The sequence below is a fragment of the Equus caballus genome, chromosome 9 (genome assembly GCF_041296265.1).
Source record: "Equus caballus isolate H_3958 breed thoroughbred chromosome 9, TB-T2T, whole genome shotgun sequence".
NCBI lineage: Eukaryota > Metazoa > Chordata > Mammalia > Perissodactyla > Equidae > Equus > Equus caballus.
In genome coordinates this window covers 29473010-29492167 of record NC_091692.1, presented here as the reverse complement: position 1 = coordinate 29492167, position 19158 = coordinate 29473010, and the positions used below count along the sequence as shown (strand labels likewise).

The 19158-nt window shown below is 40.2% G+C and overlaps 1 protein-coding gene and 1 long non-coding RNA gene across 5 annotated transcripts in view; both read left to right on the top strand.

Moving 5' to 3' along the window:
- The window catches only part of LOC138915533 (large ribosomal subunit protein uL15m-like), a 79387-nt gene that overhangs the window by 18601 nt on the left and 41628 nt on the right, over positions 1 to 19158 (top strand). The gene's annotated exons all lie outside the window — the stretch shown is intronic.
- LOC138915539 (uncharacterized) lies at positions 14512 to 17080 on the top strand. The gene is made up of 2 exons (XR_011421590.1): positions 14512 to 14719; positions 16835 to 17080. It is a non-coding gene; the product is annotated as an uncharacterized lncRNA (long non-coding RNA).

The following is a 19158-nucleotide window of genomic DNA, read 5'->3' as shown; positions in this document are numbered from 1 at the left end:
GGGTTTATACCAGCTTGACCCTTCCTTGACGTTCAGAGAATCAAGTTCTTTAATTTTGTGTTGTGTACTGTAATGCACCAACAACATAATGATTAGATGGAAAAAAAGTACTAGAAATGGAGTATGTTTTAGAGTCATTTTGGCATCTTCAGGGATAATTTTTGGAGATAATTGTAGAGGTCAGAACCGCTTATGCTGAAGGGGATGCACTTGAGCTCCTAGCAGCAATCACACTAAAAAGGGTGCCGGTATTGATTGCTAGATTGTATGGGAGTGAAAAGTTCCTTCCAGTTTTGTTACTCTATGTTTTTCTTTGTCATTTTGTGTACTGAAATGTTCTTAATGTATCAAAATCTTATCAGGCCCCAGCACAGTTCCATGCCCATAGTAGATGTTAAATAAATATAAGTTGAATTGAATTAAAAAAGATTAATAGGGAAAATGAGGTAGATTATTTATCTGGAGAGACTTCAGTGCCCTAGGAAAGTTAGTCGGCTCTCTAGATTATCCCAATCACAGGTTTTTAGTGAATACTTACAGATTATTCTGGTTTACGCCTTATTTGCAATTACTGGGTTTTTTTTAGCACAATTATTGGAGGAGGTAGCATAGTTTTTTTTTTCCTTTTTCTCCCCAAAGCCCCCCAGGACATAGTTGTAGATTCTTCGTTGTAGGTCCTTCTAGTTGTGGCATGTGGGACACCACCTCAGCGTGGTTTGGTGAGCAGTGCCATGTCCACGCCCAGGATTCGAAGCAACGAAACACTGGGCCACCTGCAGTGGAGCGCACGAACTTAACCGCTCAGCCACAGGGCCAGCCCCGAGGAGGTAGCATATTTTTATGTAAGAGTTATTGAGTGATCCCCCATATCTCTTTATCATTCATCTGAAGTTACTTTTACAAACTTTTTACTTTGAAATAATTTTAGAAGTAGAAAAAAATGGCAAAAATAGCCCGGAGAATTCGTATATACCTTACACCCAGCGTCCCTTTGTTAGCCTCTTATGTAACCATAGTGCGGTCATTGAAACCAGGCAGTTGATAGAGTTAATCTAAAGTCTTCTATTCGGGTTTCACCCGTGATGTCTTTTTTCTGGTCGAGGATCCAGTCCAGTAGCCCACACTGCATTTAGTTATGGTGTCTCCTTGGTGTCTTCCAATTTGTGACAGTTTTTTATCTTTCGTGACCTTGGTACTTTTCCAGAGTACCGGTCAGTTATTTTGCAGAATGTCCCTGAGTTTGGATTTATCTGGTGTTCTTTCATGATTAAATTGAGGGTTAAGCATTTGTGACAAGAATACCACAGTGGTGAGGTTGTTCCCTTCTCAGTGCATCATATTGGCACATGTGTGATGTAGATAGGTCTTATCGCTGGTGAATGTTAACTTTTGATCTCTTGGTTGAGGTGTCTGACATGTTTCTGTGCTCCAAAGAAAAAAATTTTCCCTTTGTAATTAATGACTCTCGTAAGTTTACTGATTGTAGTGCAGATGTTTAAATGAAATGAATATAGAATGTCAGAATCCTTTGAGCCTGACCCTAATTATGAGATCTTTCTTATCTTGGAGGCTTCATTATTATTTGTTAGATCCCAACATAGTAGGGAAGGGTAAAGCTGTAGACTTGTAGAAGAACAGTTATTTGTTCAAGAACTTGTACCTGATCTTGGTCAGTCTTAGTCTTGAATTGTCAACAGCGGAAGCTCTTTGTTCCAATTCTTTTTCTGTGGTTCTGCGATCTGTCTCGCATCTGTCTTCCAGTGGATGACTTTCCATAACTACATTGCGTTTCTTAAGATTCTCCCTAGAGCATTTTTGTAGAAGATTTGTGTGCTTCAGTTCATCACAAGGCAGTTGCTCCAAGTATCCTCTTGTTGACCCACTTCCTAGTCCATACGGCTGAGTGTGTGTGTTCTCTTTGTAGACTATGCTGATGAGGTGCTGCAGATATTACATAGATACACAGACACATAGAAATGGTCTGTATTTTCAAAACGTATATCCCTTTAATATGCCAACAGGAGTCAGTTGGAAGATATGTATGTGGCCTGTCTCCCTCCCCCTCATCCCCCTCCAAAGCTTGTAAGCTCCTTAGAAGCAGGGAACAGATCTCTTTTTGTTTACCACTCACTTGCTTGGTGCTTGGCATACACAAGGCTCTCCATAAATATTTCAGAATAAAAGAATATCATATGTGCATCTTGTTAACTGGTTTTAGAAATTACCAGACTATTAGAAACATCTTTCCACATTAACACAGCTATGTAATCATCATAGTATTCCACTATAGTCATGCCTTGCTTAACAATGGGGATACGTTCTGAGAAATGTGTCAGTGATTTTATCATTGTGCAAACATCATAAAGTGTACTTTCACAAACCTAGATGGTCGAGCTGTTGACACGAATAATCAATAGTCATTCTACAGCGGGGAGTTTTATTCGAGCCAAGCTGAGGACTGCAGCCTGGGAGTGCAGCCTTCGTAAGTGCTGTGAAGAAGAGTGATTTTTCAGCACCATTATATACCATTTCCAAACAGACATACATCAAGTGTGACAGGGGTACATTCTCTCAAGGGTTCAAGGAGATACTTTGTTATAGATTAGTACATGCACAGTGGGTCAGCATGACCCCAGTGTCATGGGAAAGGACACTCACCTTCAAAAAGTACTGGTGTCATAAGAAGAGAGGCATTGGTTCTTACCTTCAAAGAGTACATTCTGGGGCCGGCTCTGTGGCTGAGTGGCTAAGTTCGCGCACTCCACTGCGGCGGCCCAGGGTTCACATCCTGGGTGCGGACATGGCATCACTCATCAGGCCACGTTGAGGCGGCGTCCCACATCCCACAACTAGAAGTGCCTGCAACTAAGATATACAACTGTGGGGGGGGGGGGCGGGTTGGGGAGATAAAGCAGAAAAAGAAATATTGAAAAAAAAGAGTACATTCTTTATTTTGGGACAATATACAACGAACATTTGACAGGCTGTAAGTCAGGCTTCTTTGGTTTAAATAAAATTTAGTCCAAATCGCATTTAAACCACAACGGCTTCCCCATACACCTCAATATATAAAATTTTCTTCTATCATAGCCTCCTACACATGTAGGCTCTGTGGTACTAATCTCATGGGATGGCCATCATCTACGTGATCTACTGTTGACTGAAACGTCCTTAGATGGCGCATGACCATATATGGATGTGCTGCAGCAGCTTCGTCTGTAACCCATCCTGCGTTGTTGGAGATTAGGCTGTTTCCAATTTTTTCTATTAGAAAGAGTTCCATGGTGAATATTCCTAAATATGTATTTTGTTCAGTTGTTTCCTTAAGATAAGTTCTGTAAAGAGTCATTGATAGCTCAAAGAAGATATGTATTTTAAGGCTTTTGATATATTGCAAATAACCCTCTAGAAAGTTTGTATAGATTTATATTCCAGCCAGTACTGTTGAGAATGCTCATTTTGCCACACTTTCCCCAATGCTCAACTTTCAGTTTTTTAGAATAAGACTAAATTTAGAGTTAAAAAAATTTGTTTTTTGTTTTTACGATTTGCACCTTTGTTTTTCTTCTTCTTCTCCCCAAAGCTCCCCAGTGCATAGCTGTGTATTGTACTTGTAGGCCTTCCTGGTTGTGCTCTGTGGGACGCTGCCTCAGCATGGCCTGATGAGTGGTGCCATGGCCCTGCCTGCAGCCAGGATCCGAACTGGCAAAAGCTGGGGCTGCTGAAGCCGAGTGTGTAAACTTAACCACTTGGCCACAGGGCTGGCCTCTTTTTTTGTGTGTGTGGTATTTTTAAGGATTCTTCCTGGAGTATGGTGGGGTGGGGATCATAGTCTGACTAATTTGCTAATAACCCTCCAAGTTTTCCGTATTGAAATTATCCAGTTTTTGGTTTGCCTCGATGAGAGAGCAGAATAAACCTCAATAAGGTAGGGGTTAACAGGAATCATTATCCTCTCTGAAGTTATAGTTGGTCATATCTGTGGGCCTTAGCCAATAGGAAACTTCTTGAGAGTGGGATACATTTCTAATTCATATCATTCAGAAAAATCAACTACAGGTGAATTAAAGGCTTAAATACAGAAGGCAAAACTATGAAATTTTTGGAAGACAATGTAGGACAGTAATTGTGTGAGTCTAATACAAGGAAGAGCTTCTTAAACAGATCACAGAAGGTGTAGACCATAAAGGAAAAGATTGACCGCTTTGACAGCATTAATTTGACAGCTTGTGGTTATGAAAAGAAACCATCAAGAAAGTGAACAGACAAGTCACAAGTGAGAATAGATATTTTCAGTACGTATTATTGAGAAAGGATTGTATCTAGAAAGGTAAACAGTGACAAATCAGTAAGAACAATAGAAAAATGGGCCTATGACCCAAGTAGGCATCTCACAGAAGAGGAAACCTGCATGCAGAGATTCTCGACTTCATTAGCAATTAGGGAAAGGCAGTTTAGGACCAACGTGGTGTATAGTTTCATAACATTGGGTTGGCAACAGTGTAAAAATCTGACAATGTCTGCTGTTTAGGAAGGTCGGAAATAACTGGAATGCTTACACACAACTGGTGGGATTGTAAATTGGTACCATAACTTTGGGATTACCTAGTAAAGTTAAAGATGGATGTACACTTTGACCCAGTGATTCTACTCCTGGGTCTTTATCCTGGAGCAGTGCTTCTAAATTGTGTTTTCAGCATCTCACAGGAACTTCTTATAAATGCAAAATTTGGGGCTCCACCCTAGACCTATTGAATCAGAGGCTTTGGGGATGAGCCAGCTTTCAGTCTTAACAAGCCGTTCAGGTGGTTTAATGCATGCTAAAATTGGCAAACTGGTGCCCCAGAGAAACGCATGTATGTGAGTGCCTGAGGACATGACAAAATGCTCACAGTTGCACTGTTTGTAAAAGGCAAAAACTGGAAGCAGTGTCCATCCGAGGAGAATGGATAAATTGTATTCCTATAGGAGTGCAACTGAATGGATTTTAGCCACCTGCACCACTGAGGATTATTGTCAGGAATATCATATTGAGGAAAAAAAGCTACTTCCAGAAGAATGCACATAGTATTTTTCCTTTTTTAAAGTTTTGAAACATGTGAAGCAAAAGTCCATACTGTTAGGAATACAGATATGGCAAAGTAATAAAGCAGATTAATTACAAACACATTCAAATTAGTGGGTAGCTCTATTAGAAGAGAGAAGGTGATAGGGATCCCGAAACGGAACTGAAAGATAGGAATTTAATTTTTTTTTTTTTTTTTTTGGTGGGGAAGACTCGTCTTGAGCTAAATCTGTTGCCTGTCTCCCTCTGTTTTGTGTGTGGGATGCCTCCACAGCATGGCTGATGAGTGGAGTAGGTTTGTATCTGGGATGCGAAGCTGTGAACCCAGGCTCCTGAAGCTGAGTGTGCAGAATTTTAACTGCTTGGTCATGGGGCTGGCCCCCTGAATTTAATTTTCTTAAACTGTGATCTGTACTCGGGGTTTTCTTATGTTATGCTTAGTGCCTCGCACATATTCAAATTATTTTTTGTACCTGCCAAATTTTTAAAAAACATACACTTATGTCTTTTCTTTTTGCGAAGTCTGTCTACACAGGGACTATTCAGTTTGTATGAAAAAGATCTGGTGGGGGTGATGGTGGAGAAGATATGTTCTTGCAGCATTATGGTCTGAAAGTACTTTCAGCAGTAGGGATATCAAACAGAAGATTGTTTTTGATGATGATGATGGTTAATACTTGCTGAGCACTTGCCAGGTGCCAAACACTAGTCTAAGGACATTACGTACTGAGTTTATCCTCAGTTAACTGAGGATTGAGCCTCACAGTGAGCATATGGGGGTTGGTACCACGACTCCTCCTGTTTCCTAGGGGAGGAAAGGTGTGTGTGGATACAGAGGTGAAAACGGTAGAGGCTGGCTGACTCCTAACACTCTGTCAGACCTGGTCAGAGGGAGAGGACAGCCAGACAAGACTGTTATGCCTGAGAGTGTTGGAGTTTCGAGACAAAAAGGAAAAGTCAAAATAGGAATGGGAGTGTGGAAGACTGTGGAGAGGGAAGGCTGTATATACCCGCATTTTTGAAGTTGCTTTCTTTGTCTTAGTAGGTTTGTTTCTAAACCAGCGTATATGACTGTCATTCTAGCAGATGCTGAGTCCCTAAAGCAGAAAAGTAATTGGATTTTGTTTTTAGTTTTAAGGATTGCATCTTCCAGTTCATTAGAAATTGGTAAGATCACACCATAGGATTTGGGAAATCTTACTTCTTTGCTTAGGCAGTTTGGTTGCTAAAAAGGGCACTTTTGGGGACTCTCCCTTTGCCTATTGTTTTCTAGCCTTTGATAATTGTTTTTGTATCATAATTATCTCATATTATGAGGACTATTTCTTAGATAAACATTGGTTATATTGTAAACTTTATTTTAAGCCACCGTAGTATGACAGTCACTCCTTAAAATTAACAAATACAGAAAAAATTAAAAGATGTTCCAGAAGCCATAAGTCAAATTATATGAAACCAAATAGCACTACTGTTTTTGTTTGGTATTCAATTCAGAGTGCTCAAATTGTCTAAACCACATGAACTGTCAAGCATTTGTAATTGTGTAATGTCATGCTTTCCAGCAGAGTCAGCCCCTTACTAAGCTGACAGCCAGGAGAGTCCTTCCATAGCAGGGATGTCTGCATTTGAGACACATGTAGTGCTTGTTGGAGATCCGAACATAGGCTCCTTAAAACAAATTTTAAGTACTTCAGCTCTTCTAGTTTCAGATGCGTTTTGCTGAAGCTGGATAATCTCAGTCTTAATTGCCAGTGCTTTTCAATGTGTTTCATGTTCCTATTTCTCTTTTATTTTCTCTTATATGCTTTTTTCCCCCCTTTAAACAGAAACACGAAAAGTTTTAAATAAAAACAAGTAAGGTAATAGGAAGCCTAATAGGAAAAAGATATTTATTGTTTGATGCATTTGGAATAATAGCAGTGTAATCATCAAATGTAGCCAAAGCCCAGCATGCTTGTCAGTTACTAAGGATAATGGAAACTTTGTGTTTTAAACCTAGAGCAAGCAACAAACCACTTCTTTCAAAGTGTGTAATTCACTTGTGATTTCTGCTGATCGTGGATTCCGGACCAGAATTTGATGCGTATTATTGGATCAATTATTCTAGAATGAGAAATCACAGTTATAGAAGTTCATATAACTATAAAACCATTAGAATTTAAACTAAGGTGGTAATCTGCTTTTACAAATAGCTTAGACAATTTAGATCATTCGAGGAGAGGTAGTAGGAATTATAGTCTTTCAAAAAATGAGACCAAATGGTTTTCATTAAGAATCTTCAGGGTCTGTAATCTGGTTTTCCATATGGGTGGTGTTTAACACCCTAGGATTTCAGGGTGGGAGGTGGAGGCAGTGTTTGCTAAAAGTGACGTTCCTCAGAGTCATTTTGCATGAGAGATTGTTTTGGAATCCCTGTGTGACATCCCTATTGAGTGCGTTTGTTTACTCTCCTTCCTCATTCACCCTTCTTCTCCTTTTTTCCCCTCTTCTCCACACTTCAGCTCTCTGTCTAGTAAATATATGTTAGGTTTATATTATTTTTTTTTGAAGTTAGAAGGGACTTTACTCCAGGGGGTCCCAAATCTGGCTCATCAGAATCACTCAGGGAGCTCTCTGAAACTACAGATCCTTGTCCTTACCCCAGACTCTCTTAATCAGGATCTCTCCATGGGTGGGACCAAGGGATTCATGTTTGGCTGATTAGCTAAACTGATAAACGATTGGTATTGTCTGTGGCTCCCTTGTGTTACAGACGTGGAGGTAGTAAGTCCAGGCATGCTCTTCCAGGGACAGTTGCGTTTCTCAGAAAAGGTTGTCGAAGGTCTTGCAAAGCCTTCATTAATGGTAGAGTGACAAGCGATATGATAATTTTTGGGCATTGGTATGTGGCAGAGATGGCTAGCTGTCCATCTAAATCGGTTCTGTCCTTCCATAAGATACAGTTCTACAGCTCCAGGTTTCACTTTTCATATTCCCTTGCGGCGAAGCAGGTATGAGTGGAAGTGGTAGATGCCCCTGTCCGGGAGGGGGAAATTTCCCCCTTATTCCTCTTGAGTTCTTGTGGCTGGCCTCATAGTAAAATGAACACAAGACAGATTAAAGAGAAAACTCGAATGTAATGCGTACACGTGGGAGATCCTAAAATTAACGCTCAGAAGTGACCAAAGCAGGCAGCTTTTATACTTTTTACACACAGAAACACTAAATTTGTGAGGATTTGACAGGACAAAGATACTTAGGTTTGGGTGCTTCATTAGTAAGCAATCTAAGCAGAGTTTGGACTTGTGGTGGTAAATTAGTAAAAAAGTAACAAGGTGTGTTTATACAGGCCTCTCCGCCCTGAATTCCACCCCCTCCCAGCCCCACCCTTTTTGCTTGAGGAAGATTGTTCCTGAGCTATCATCTGTGCCAACCTTCCTCTGTTTTATGTGGGATGACGCTGCAGTGTGGCTTGATGAGCGGTGCTAGGTCCGCCCCGGGATCCGGACCTGCAAACCCTGGGCCGCCGAAGCAGAGCACGCCAACTTAACCCTTATGCCGTTGGGTCAGCCTCGTGAGGAAGCTGTTTTTCACATGGGAGATTCGTTTGCTGCTTTCAGGGGGAAATGGAAAGGGTCAAAGTGCAATTTTTGCATCAGCTGCTTCTCAAATAACTAAGTCAAAATAATCAGTGTGCCCTTGTAGCATATTTTGGGGGCAGTCTGCCCTGGGTCCCAACACTGCTTTTGAGTCAAGATTGCAAGACTACTGTTAGTTATGTCTGACCAGATACTGAAAGTCAAAGGTCAGCAGATGGAAGCAGAGCTGGTTGGGACATGGAGAATTGTCTCAGAGCACGTCTCGATGATACTTCATCAAGAGTCTGCTGCTTCCAGGCTTGCTTTCTTCAGTCAGCTGAATGCAGGGAACGAGGAAGCTCCAGGGCAGAGCTGCAAGATGGAAGGAGCCAGGATCCCTGAGTCGGCCTGCAACAGACCGCCTGCTGACCAGGAACACCTGCCGTGGAAGTTTACCAGAGCGAGAGAGAGACTTCTGTTGTGCTTTGGCCAGTTGTAAGTGCACGTTTTATACCAGTATGGTATTAGGGCATTATCTTCTTGTTAGATGGATTCTAGCCACTGTATCCAAATCTCAAAGGAAAGGCAGGTTCTGAGTATGTAGAAAATTAGTATTCTGCAGTTTTCCTTCTCCACGTGTATAATTCTGTTATCTGTTCCTCAGAATGTAGACGTGTGATGTGACAGAGTTGGGACGTTTTATTAGGCTGCAGTACTTTCTTAGAGGTGTAATCTGAAGGAGGCTACTACTCATGTGAAAACTGGTGAATGAGGATTTGTGATGCCAACTGTGAAGGTTGCCAGCAGTGGAGGAGAGACTGATCTTCAGAGCACTCTCGTTTAATAATGATCTTAGGGCTAAGAATTATTAGTTTTTATTGATTTCCTAGAATTTACATAATTGAAAAATTAGCAAATGTATAAGGTATGTATGATGTGGCATTTTCCAAACTTAAGTCATTTCCCTACTCCTTCATTGTTTTTGCTGTGTTTTATACCACAGCATTTTATCTCACTCTTGTTTTTTGTTTGTTGTTCTGTTTGTTTGGTAACGTCTGTTGCCAAGCTTCCTTTTTTTGCTTGAGGAAGATTCTCCCTGAGCTAACATCTGTGCCAGTCTTCCTCTATTTTGCATGTGGGATGCTGCCACAGCATGGCCGATGAGTGGTGTAGGTCTGCACCTGGGACCCGAACCCACCAACCTGGGCCACTGAAGTGGAGTGTGCCGAACTTAAGCACTACACCACAGGGCCGGCCCCTTTCTCACTTTTTTTTTTTTAAACTTAGCATTGTCATAAGAAGTAATACATGTGGAGTCATAGATTGGTGTGTTATTTTTTCCTAATATCTATTTGAATAATACATACTTATTTAAAAATCCCAACATGTGGTAGATAACTTTATTTTAAACGCCACTAGTGATATTTCTGTCATACTTGGGAAATACTGTTCACATAATGAATATTATTTTTTAGGATCTTCAGTGCTTAATCCATAAAATCCTAATAGAAATAGATGCAGTCACAGGAAACTAGCGGACGTACTGTGTCTGACAGGGCTTTGGTTACAGCTTTTTCCTATCACAGATTAGTATTCTGTTTGATTAATATCTACATTTGTTTGTGACTGAGGGACAACGAAAACAGTGTATTTAAATAATTTTTGAACAGTGTTAAGCAGGATGTGCTTCTAAAGTTAGTGAGGAATGGGCCTAAGGAAGTGCTAATGACCGTGAAATTAAGATACAAAAATCTTGGAAAATACTGATACTTATGGTAGAGAAAGAATTTGATAATCCCGTGATCCGAGGGTGAAGAAGATAATGAGGCTTGACCGGCCCCGGGGAAGCGTTGTTAGATTAGTGACTTAAATTTCAGGTATTGAGGAAAGAATTCCAGTAGGGAAGTTTTTCGCATTTTCCTCCTCTTCTCCTTTTATTTGCCCATATCTTTTTGTTCACTTGAGAGTATGTAAGATGTTGTCCTGGGGACATTTCCTATCAGTGTCAGCAGGAAAGAGTACTTTGTTGGAGGGGTGCCCTGGCGATCCTTGGTAGCTGAGGAAGTACCCACGTGCTGCTTCTCTCCCCTCTCAAATGGTTTTAAAGTTCTAGAATTTACCTAAACCATTGGATTTATATATAATTTGAATGTTAACTTCTTCCGTCATTTTGGTAAGTTTGTCCCTTGGTGTATAAATTAATACTTTAAATTTGTTCTAAAACATCTGTGTTTAAAGTTGAAAAGCAAGTTGCTTATTTCAGGTGTTCCAGAACTTTGTAGATGAGTCTTATACACTATAGACAGTGAGCACATTGAAACTTAGTCTTTTTGGTTTTCCTTTTGAAGAGTCTAACTTCATATATAGTCCTGTTTTCGCTCCTGACTTCCTTTACCCATTTTTTATGATTTGAATCATTAACACCCTATACCAGCAGGCAGGATAGTAAAAGCAGGCAAGGTAAATAAAGGAAAAGTGATAGAACTTCAGATGAGTTAATTTTGTAATTTGTGTTAGATCAGTTAAAACAGGAGTATGTTAAAATAGTCAAAGAACAATCATTTAAACTTTGGAGATTTTTTTGCCCTTTTCTCACTTAGAACAATTAATTGACAGTGAGATGTGAGAGACACTGACAGAGCTTTAGTGAAAAGCAGCAAAATGGAATTCAGAAGGAGAATTTAGAGGGAAAACTTGAAAATGGAAATGCAGTTTTGCTAGGTGAAAACTAAGGAAAAGGGGATCAGGAAAGTTACAGAAAAATGATAGCATTCTCGAATGAATGGCATAACGTTTATAGAGAGAACCTGCTGAGATGGTGAAAGAATCTAGAGATGTGTGTGATTGCAAACCTCCCCCCTTTTTGAGCGAACAGACCGTTTAAACTAAATTAAGAAAAGGATATAAAGTCTGTTGTTTGTTTTAATATTTCATGACTGATTTTATAGATGAAATTATATTTTACAATAAATAGGAAGAAGAATTTATGTAGCCTGTTCTATTTGATGTGAAACAGCAAATCCCGTCTCTCTGTAGCTGTGAAGAAAATTCGTTATGATGTCTTTAGTTGTAAGAGATGGTTTCATTGTGATTAGTTACATTGATAATAAAACAACCTTTTCAAATGGCATACGACACGAATGATCGTGTGTGTCTGCTTTTAATGGCATTGAAATTTTTCATTTTCTGTTTTACTCATAGAATTTTCCTTTTTTTATGCTGTTTTCCTGTTCCAATAAGAATTTTCTTCCTTTTAAAAAAAATCAGAACAATTAGATGGAAATATTAACAAAGCATTAATTTTAAAAATACATTTTGAAAGGAGATATATTGAATTTTAACTTTTTGTGTAAAATCTTTCCTACTACACAAGATAGCTTTGTCAGAGGTGGTTAAGATCGCCATAAAATTGACTTTATTACTGGATCAATTTAATGTATTTGGAAAATAGTACTTGAAGTGTAGGAACATTTTAATAAAAGAAACAGCCAAGTAAGAAAACTGTGCTAATGTTACAGTTTATTTTTGTCCCATGACTTGTCACGTTATGTTGCTCTTACTACATCCTCACGAGTAGTGTTGGGAAGGGGAGACTCTTTGATAATGAAAGGGGTGAGGTCTGTTTATTCTGTTACAGTCACCATGGCTTGATCCCTATTAGTATGGCTTTTTAATGATTGTTTTAGCTCTAACTTAAGCGCTAAACAAATATTCTAATTTTTAACTTGCAGGCAGAATCAAATTAGGTATTTGAAACAGAACATGGGTATCCCCTGGAATAGGAACAGTATTCTCTTCTGACTTGAGTGCGAATTTTTTTCTCTCTGTCGATAGTTTTATTTACTCTGACCATTTGGGCTTAAGAGCACATAGTTCTAGCTTGTCTTGGGTTTGTCCTTGGACTCTGGCTGGGGAAGGTTATTTTTAGAAGTAGGCTAGACATGGCATGTGAGATGCTTTGGAGGTGGAACTTAATCAGATGTGAGTCCTGTGACCAGAGGCCCCTACATCTCCGAAGTTTGAATGCCTCCTGCTAGGTGAGGGTGAGGAAGTTTTGTATTCTGTGTGGCCAAAAGGATTGTGACTCATTCAGCCCCAGTGGCATGTGGCTGTATAGGTGTTTACTGCATGGGCTGCCCCATCAGGTTTGGGGAAGAGTAGAAATAGAGGTTGCTAACATTTCTGAGCTTAGCTGGACAGGAACTCATGGCTACTGTTATCTTTGAGGCAAGTTGTTTGCTATAAATGATTCTAGGGGCCAATAAGAATGAATGCCTTCATCCAAAATGAGGTTTTTCAGGAAACATGAAGACATTTCTTTTATTCCATACAAATCTAAATTTGAAACTCTCTACCTCATGTCTTTGTTAGTTAGCTCTTTAATAATTCTTGATTTTAGTATCCCAGTTTTTCATTGTAAGCCGTGTCAAGTCTGGTTTTGGTAGTGGGAGAGGCATAAATGTAAATGTCAGTTTATTAAGTTTTGAAATCTTTCAGAAGTTTGATGGGAATTCTTCTCTTCAACCAGTATACTTCGTGGACCTCCTCCCGTGTACCTTAATACTATTGTGATAGTATAGAACATTCTTGTTAAAGGTTGGAGGGTATAGGAAAGGAAATCTATGTAAAATATATACAAACGAGGGGTGAACTTGAGCCCTATCTACTCTTGCCAAGGTGCAAAGGAGAGAGAGGGCATTATATTAGTTATCTACCGATGTGTAACAAATTATGTCAGAACTTAGTGGCTTAAAGCAAATAAGCATTTATTATCCCCCAGTTTCTGTGGGTCAGGGTGTGGAGTAGGCTCATTACCCAGTTGGTCGTGGCTGCAGTCAGGATTTTGTAGGGGCTGCAATCATCTGAAGGCTTGCCTGGGGCTGGAGGAGCTGCTCTCCAGGCAGCTCACTCCCATGGCTGTTGGCAGGAGGCCCCAGTTCCTCTTTGGCTCTTGGTAGGAGGCTTCGGTTCCTTGCCCCCTGGGCCTCCATGTGCACAGGCTGCAGAAGTGTTCTTGCAACAGGTCCCCCACTTCCCTGGGCGGAGTGATCAAGAGAGGGGGCAAGCAGGATACCGGCACCTCTGTGACTGTGTCTCCAGAGCCGAAAACCCTCACTGCCACTGTTTTCTGTCCCTTGCAAGCACTTGGTCACCAAGGCCAGCCCACACCAAGGGGAGGGAATTAGGCTCCACCTTTTGAAGGGAGTGTCAGAGAATTTGTGGACTCATTCTGAATCGCCACAGGCATTTTCCTAGTGGGGGAAGGTAGAGTTAACAGACTTACCCTTAGGAATGCAATGCAGCCTGTCCCTGGCACGTTGATGGAGGTGGGTTTGGCTGGACCCGAGTGTTCAGGAGCTGATCCCATTGTGAATAAACAACTATGTTACACATCCATTTGTGGTAAAATTGCTTCTGATGTTACCAATAAATGGTTTTTAGGGTGTTAAATTTTACTCTTTTGTCATGGAAGAAGTTATTCAACTTGTGACTGTTAGCATTTTCATAGAAGAGTGATTTTTTTCTTTGTAGGATCAGATACTTTATTTTGTGGTCTCTGTTACAAAGTGATGTTTCTGATGGGAGAGTGTGGTGAGAGGAGGATTACATAAAGCACAGCTCCCTTTGGTTCCCCTTAGGTTATGCACATGGTGTTTTGTAACGACAACGAATACTACAGTTTTCTCCTGAACAGACTATATATGGACTTGGTGGTACTTTATTAAATCAGGTAATCGTATAAGACATATACTTTCGATAAAAGGTCCAATTGAAAATGGTAGATTAAGAAAGAGATCTGAGCAGTCCGCTAATTTCCGTTTATTCCTGTCTTGCTCAGCTCGCAATAGGCTTGTAGGAAGTCTTACGTGTCCTACCTTGCCCTTCCAGGAGGAGACTGTGCTGTAGGATCTCCACAACTTCTGGAGTTCGTCCTTTTTTGACCTCCTCAAAGGGAAAGGGCAAAAGAGCATTGGGAGCTTTTATAAATGCACGTGTGTGCACGCCAGCCATGCTGCACACTATCCCCTGTTGTGACTTTACCATGGGCCTGGTGCCAACACGTGCTAACTGCACACTGCTTGCACCACTAATTTGGGTAAGTCTAGGAGGGGTGAAGGGTGAGATGGCGTGGGACGGAGGCAGGGAGAAGGTGGTTTCCTGTGTGGGTGGCCTTGTACCAGTGAGAGAGGATGTCTGTGAGTGTGAGAGTGTGTGTGTGTGTGTGTGTGAGTGAGTGAGAGAGGGTGTGAGAAAGAGACAGAAAGCAAGCTCAAGCTGCCTTAATGTCTACTGGTTAGAAAAGAGAGAAGAGATGAAAAGAGAAGTGAAGACTGGAACAAAATAAGTGAAAACTGGAACAAAAAGGAGGGAAATGAGGGGAGAGACTTCATGTGTGCTGCCCATAGTCAAGATAGCATGTGAAGTGGTTGAGAACTGTTAACGTTTCCTGGAATAATTTCTTTAAAATGCTGAAAGAAACTTCCTGTGAGAAGCGGCCACCAGGTGTCATCAGAGGGCTGCTATTGATTTGTTTTGTTCTTGTTCTTAAAGAGTATTGGAGTGTTTCGATTTCTTTCTTGCAAGTGTGTTTTTTTTTTCTTCTTTTTAAACCACAGCAGAGACTGTTTCAGTCAGAGCGGGGACTTTCTTTTGGGAGTTTCTTCCTGGGCTAATAATTTTTTATGGGTAACACTGAAGATCAAGTTACAGGTAACTTTTTAGTCAAGGAACAGCTAGTTGAGAGTTTGGATAAGAGTTGATAGTCTAAGTGGAATTGCATATTTGAAAATCTTTGTGGAGTTGGATGTTGTTGAATTTGCATAGGCAGCATGTGCTTTAAGATTTGGGAATAACATATCTCATTATTGTAGTCTGAACACCTGCTATGTCTTGTGAGTCTTGAAACCTGACTATGGGAAGAAATTCGAGGCTCATTTTCTTTCTCCAGTGGAACAAGTCCCAGTTCTTTCAGAGAGGACAGAGATGATGCCTTTCTTAAGGGCCAACAGTGAATCCCCTGCTTGTTCTGTTGTTTGCTTTGTTCTTGAGGGAATTAACGATGCTTTCTGGTACACAGTAGGCTTGCAATAAGTGTTTGTTGAATGAGTAAACGAAATCTGTCTCCAGAAGAATGAGCCCTTAAACTGTCCGTCCCAATTGGGTGATTTTTGAATTCTTCTTTAAGAAAGACCCCATCCCCTGTCTCCGTTGGTTACAAGGTACTTGTTCGAATAAGCTTTCTGATGAAGATTTTTCCTTTTAATTTATATTTGCATAAATTTCCTCATTTCTGTTTCATCTTCTGTAGATCACTATAAGATACTTTTCTAGATCACTTTAAGATACTTATTAAATCACCTTGCACTCCCGCTTACTGACATCATTCTAGTTCTGGGCTTTATCAGTTAAACTATTAGAATGTACTTTTTCTGTCTCGAGGCTTTCTCGACCTATACTATGTCCTGTGTACTGAAAAATTAACCTTCCTTAAGCGGTGCTGTGTTTTGGTGACTCCCCACTGACGCTACTGGATAAATCCCAGCTTTGAAGTCAGAGCCTTCTGTGGTCTGGTCCGGGCTGGTCATTTGCCTTTGTTTTAAGTTGCTGTGCAGTAGACAGCCAGTGCTGTCGCTGTCTGGACTGCTCACGGCCTTGCACACTCACTGTGTGTGTTTTTGGCTTTGCCTAATCCCTTCCTTCTACTTGAGATGTTTAACTCTTCCTATCTGCTTCTTCAACAGAAGACAAAAACGGTTTTAGTTTCTTCAAGGTTTAGCTGAAATAACATTTCTACTATTTTAGCCAGCTATTCTACTTGGGAGTAGGATCTCTTGCTCATTATACTGCTATAGATCTTGGTGTGTATCACACACGTGATCCTATTTGGCCTTGTGTGAGTTCCTTTGCGTATATGTCACATGGCTTCTAATAGAATATGAGGGCAAAGAATGGGTTCATATCAGTGTCCTTCCTTTCATATGCTAGGCACTCAATATATATTTGTTGAATGTTTGTTCTTTCTTGCTATAATGAGATGATGAATTGACGACCTCAGATGTGTATGGATGAGATTTGTGCACCATACAGCTTTGCGAAATGTGAAATTGCCCTATAGATGAAGCGCAATCTGTTCTTTTGTGTATTTTACTAAAGAATGTCAACTGAATTCCTGGGGAAGGGGAAATGCTGATATGTCCTCCCCTGTCTTCAGGACACAGATGGCCCAGACGTGTTTGTGGCTCAGTGAAGGTGAGGGAGCTGCTGAGCTGCCAGTCCACAAAGATTGATGAAATCTGAGAACTTCAGAGGAAAGAGCTGGCGTGGCACCAAGGCCATTAGCATATGGAATCCTTATCAAGTGTATCTCGGCTTACTTGCACATTGAATTTTCAGTTAGACTTCTTTTAGTTTACTTAATTACCTGCTTATAACAATTCAAATAAATCCTGAGAAGTTATGTTTTGTGTAGCTAGGGAGCTGACTTCATGTAGATTAACACTGGAGTCCAAAATCGGAGAGAAGGGAAGAGTCTCACGTATAAACTTCACATTGTGTCTTTGTACTCAGTTCATTTTGGGTTCTGTCTAATGGAATGCAGTGCCTTAAAACGTTACATGGTTGTGTTTTCAACTAGTTTTATCTTCTGTAGTATATTTATTTTCTAGAAGGATATATTTTAAATGTTTTGGCACCGATAAAATGTAGAGAAATGTAAATATAATGGCAATTAGACAGTTTCATTTTTAAGATTAGTAATTTCTCTTTCAGTGAAGAGAAGGTGAGTCAGGTATGGTAATTTTTCTATTTAAAATGGGGTACTAGCATTATAGCATATGCATATATATTTTTCTTTAAAATCAATGAGTATTCAGTATTGGTACTAAATTTAAACCTGGTTGTTCTTTAACATTTTCTAAAATTGATCTTCCCTTAATGGGCTTTCCGTAGATAGGACATAAGTTGAGCCTCATGTTCAGTGATTTCTCTCCTATTTCGGAGCCCAGTAAATCTTCACTATGGCCATCACTCCGTCACTTAATCCACTTCATGTACTTACACTCTCAGCGATATCGTAGATTCAGTGTTCAAAGCCTAAAGTTCAGCCAAGTTCCCTCATTAGAATTCCCACCTTTGGTTAGTCTCGTCATAGAATTTTGAGAGAAAAGACCCGAAGCTCACTCTTCTACATGAACCTCATAAGAGTTAGCATTTCCTAGCTTAGAATGGAACCAGGGACACGGTATGAATGTCAGAGCCTTAGGACTTCTCCCCTCCTCACGCCTGAATTGTTGTAAGTCATTCTAGTTCTTCCACGTGGGATGCTGCCACAGAATGGCTTGATGAGCAGCGTGCAGGTCTGCGCCCAGGATCGGAACCGGTGAACCCTGAGTCACCGGAGCGGAGCACGTGAACTTAACCAATCGGCCATGGGGCTGGCCAGCTAATTTTGTATGTAAACTTAATTCTCGGTCAAGATGTCCTGGATGCTCTTGGTATTTTTAATCTCACATTGTTCATTTTCACTCTTAACTTCAGTCTACAGAATATGTCAAAATGGGGGCCCACAGAGAAGCTTTCTACACTGAAGTTTTTTTTCTTGGACTGATTCTTCAGGCCTAGAAGCTCTCTTTATTGGGCAAGTGACAGGGTAGCAAGTTCCTCTCCGGCTCTCAGTATCAAGAAGGGTTTGATTATAAAAGAGAGCTTCTCTAAACCTGTTCAGGAAAATAAATAGTAAAATATAAGTCTATCATTTTCATAGGACTACCTCATTGCCAGAAAGAGTCCTACAATCTTTTCCGTGTTGTCATGTACCTCTACTTAAAGGGCATAAAAGAATATCAGGAATCACTTTGAAGAATTAATCTAGCCCAACTCACCCTTATAAAGAAGATTTAATAGTTTATTTAATAGTTTATTTGACCACCTACTCAAAATTTGTTTATCTTCAGTTTTCCTCTAATTCTGCAATGTTGTTACAGTTTTACCTAAGTTTCAAACAGATAATCACAATTTAAATTAAAAACAAACACTTCACAATATAGGAAAAGCCTGACTGAAAGATAAATTGTACATCTCAAGTTAGCACAACAAAATGTGTTTGATAAACTGCCAAATAAATCTTTGAGTTGCCTCCCCGACCCTTGAACTGATTTTTTCTCTTAAGGGCATAATTAAGCTTTCATTCAGAATGCCGTATACCTCACATTGCGATTATTGCTCTTATCAAAATCAACCAGTTGTTCTCCTCAACTTGCCCTGAAATTTTAACTCCTCCGGAAAGCTCTCAGTTGCACACTCTCTACAAACATTCCACCCATCTCTGGTATCCAATGCCCACAGCAACTCAAGGAGGCGTTTGCAATTTTAATACGTTCCAGAAACAGGAGTTGAAAAATGACGAATTCACGATGATGAGAGGAAATTCTGGAGGTTTTTAAAAAAGAAAAGATTCTATCATATTACTGGACTGTAAGAAATATCACTAGCAATCTTTTTTCATACAATCCTAGAGTTCATTAACATTAAACCTTT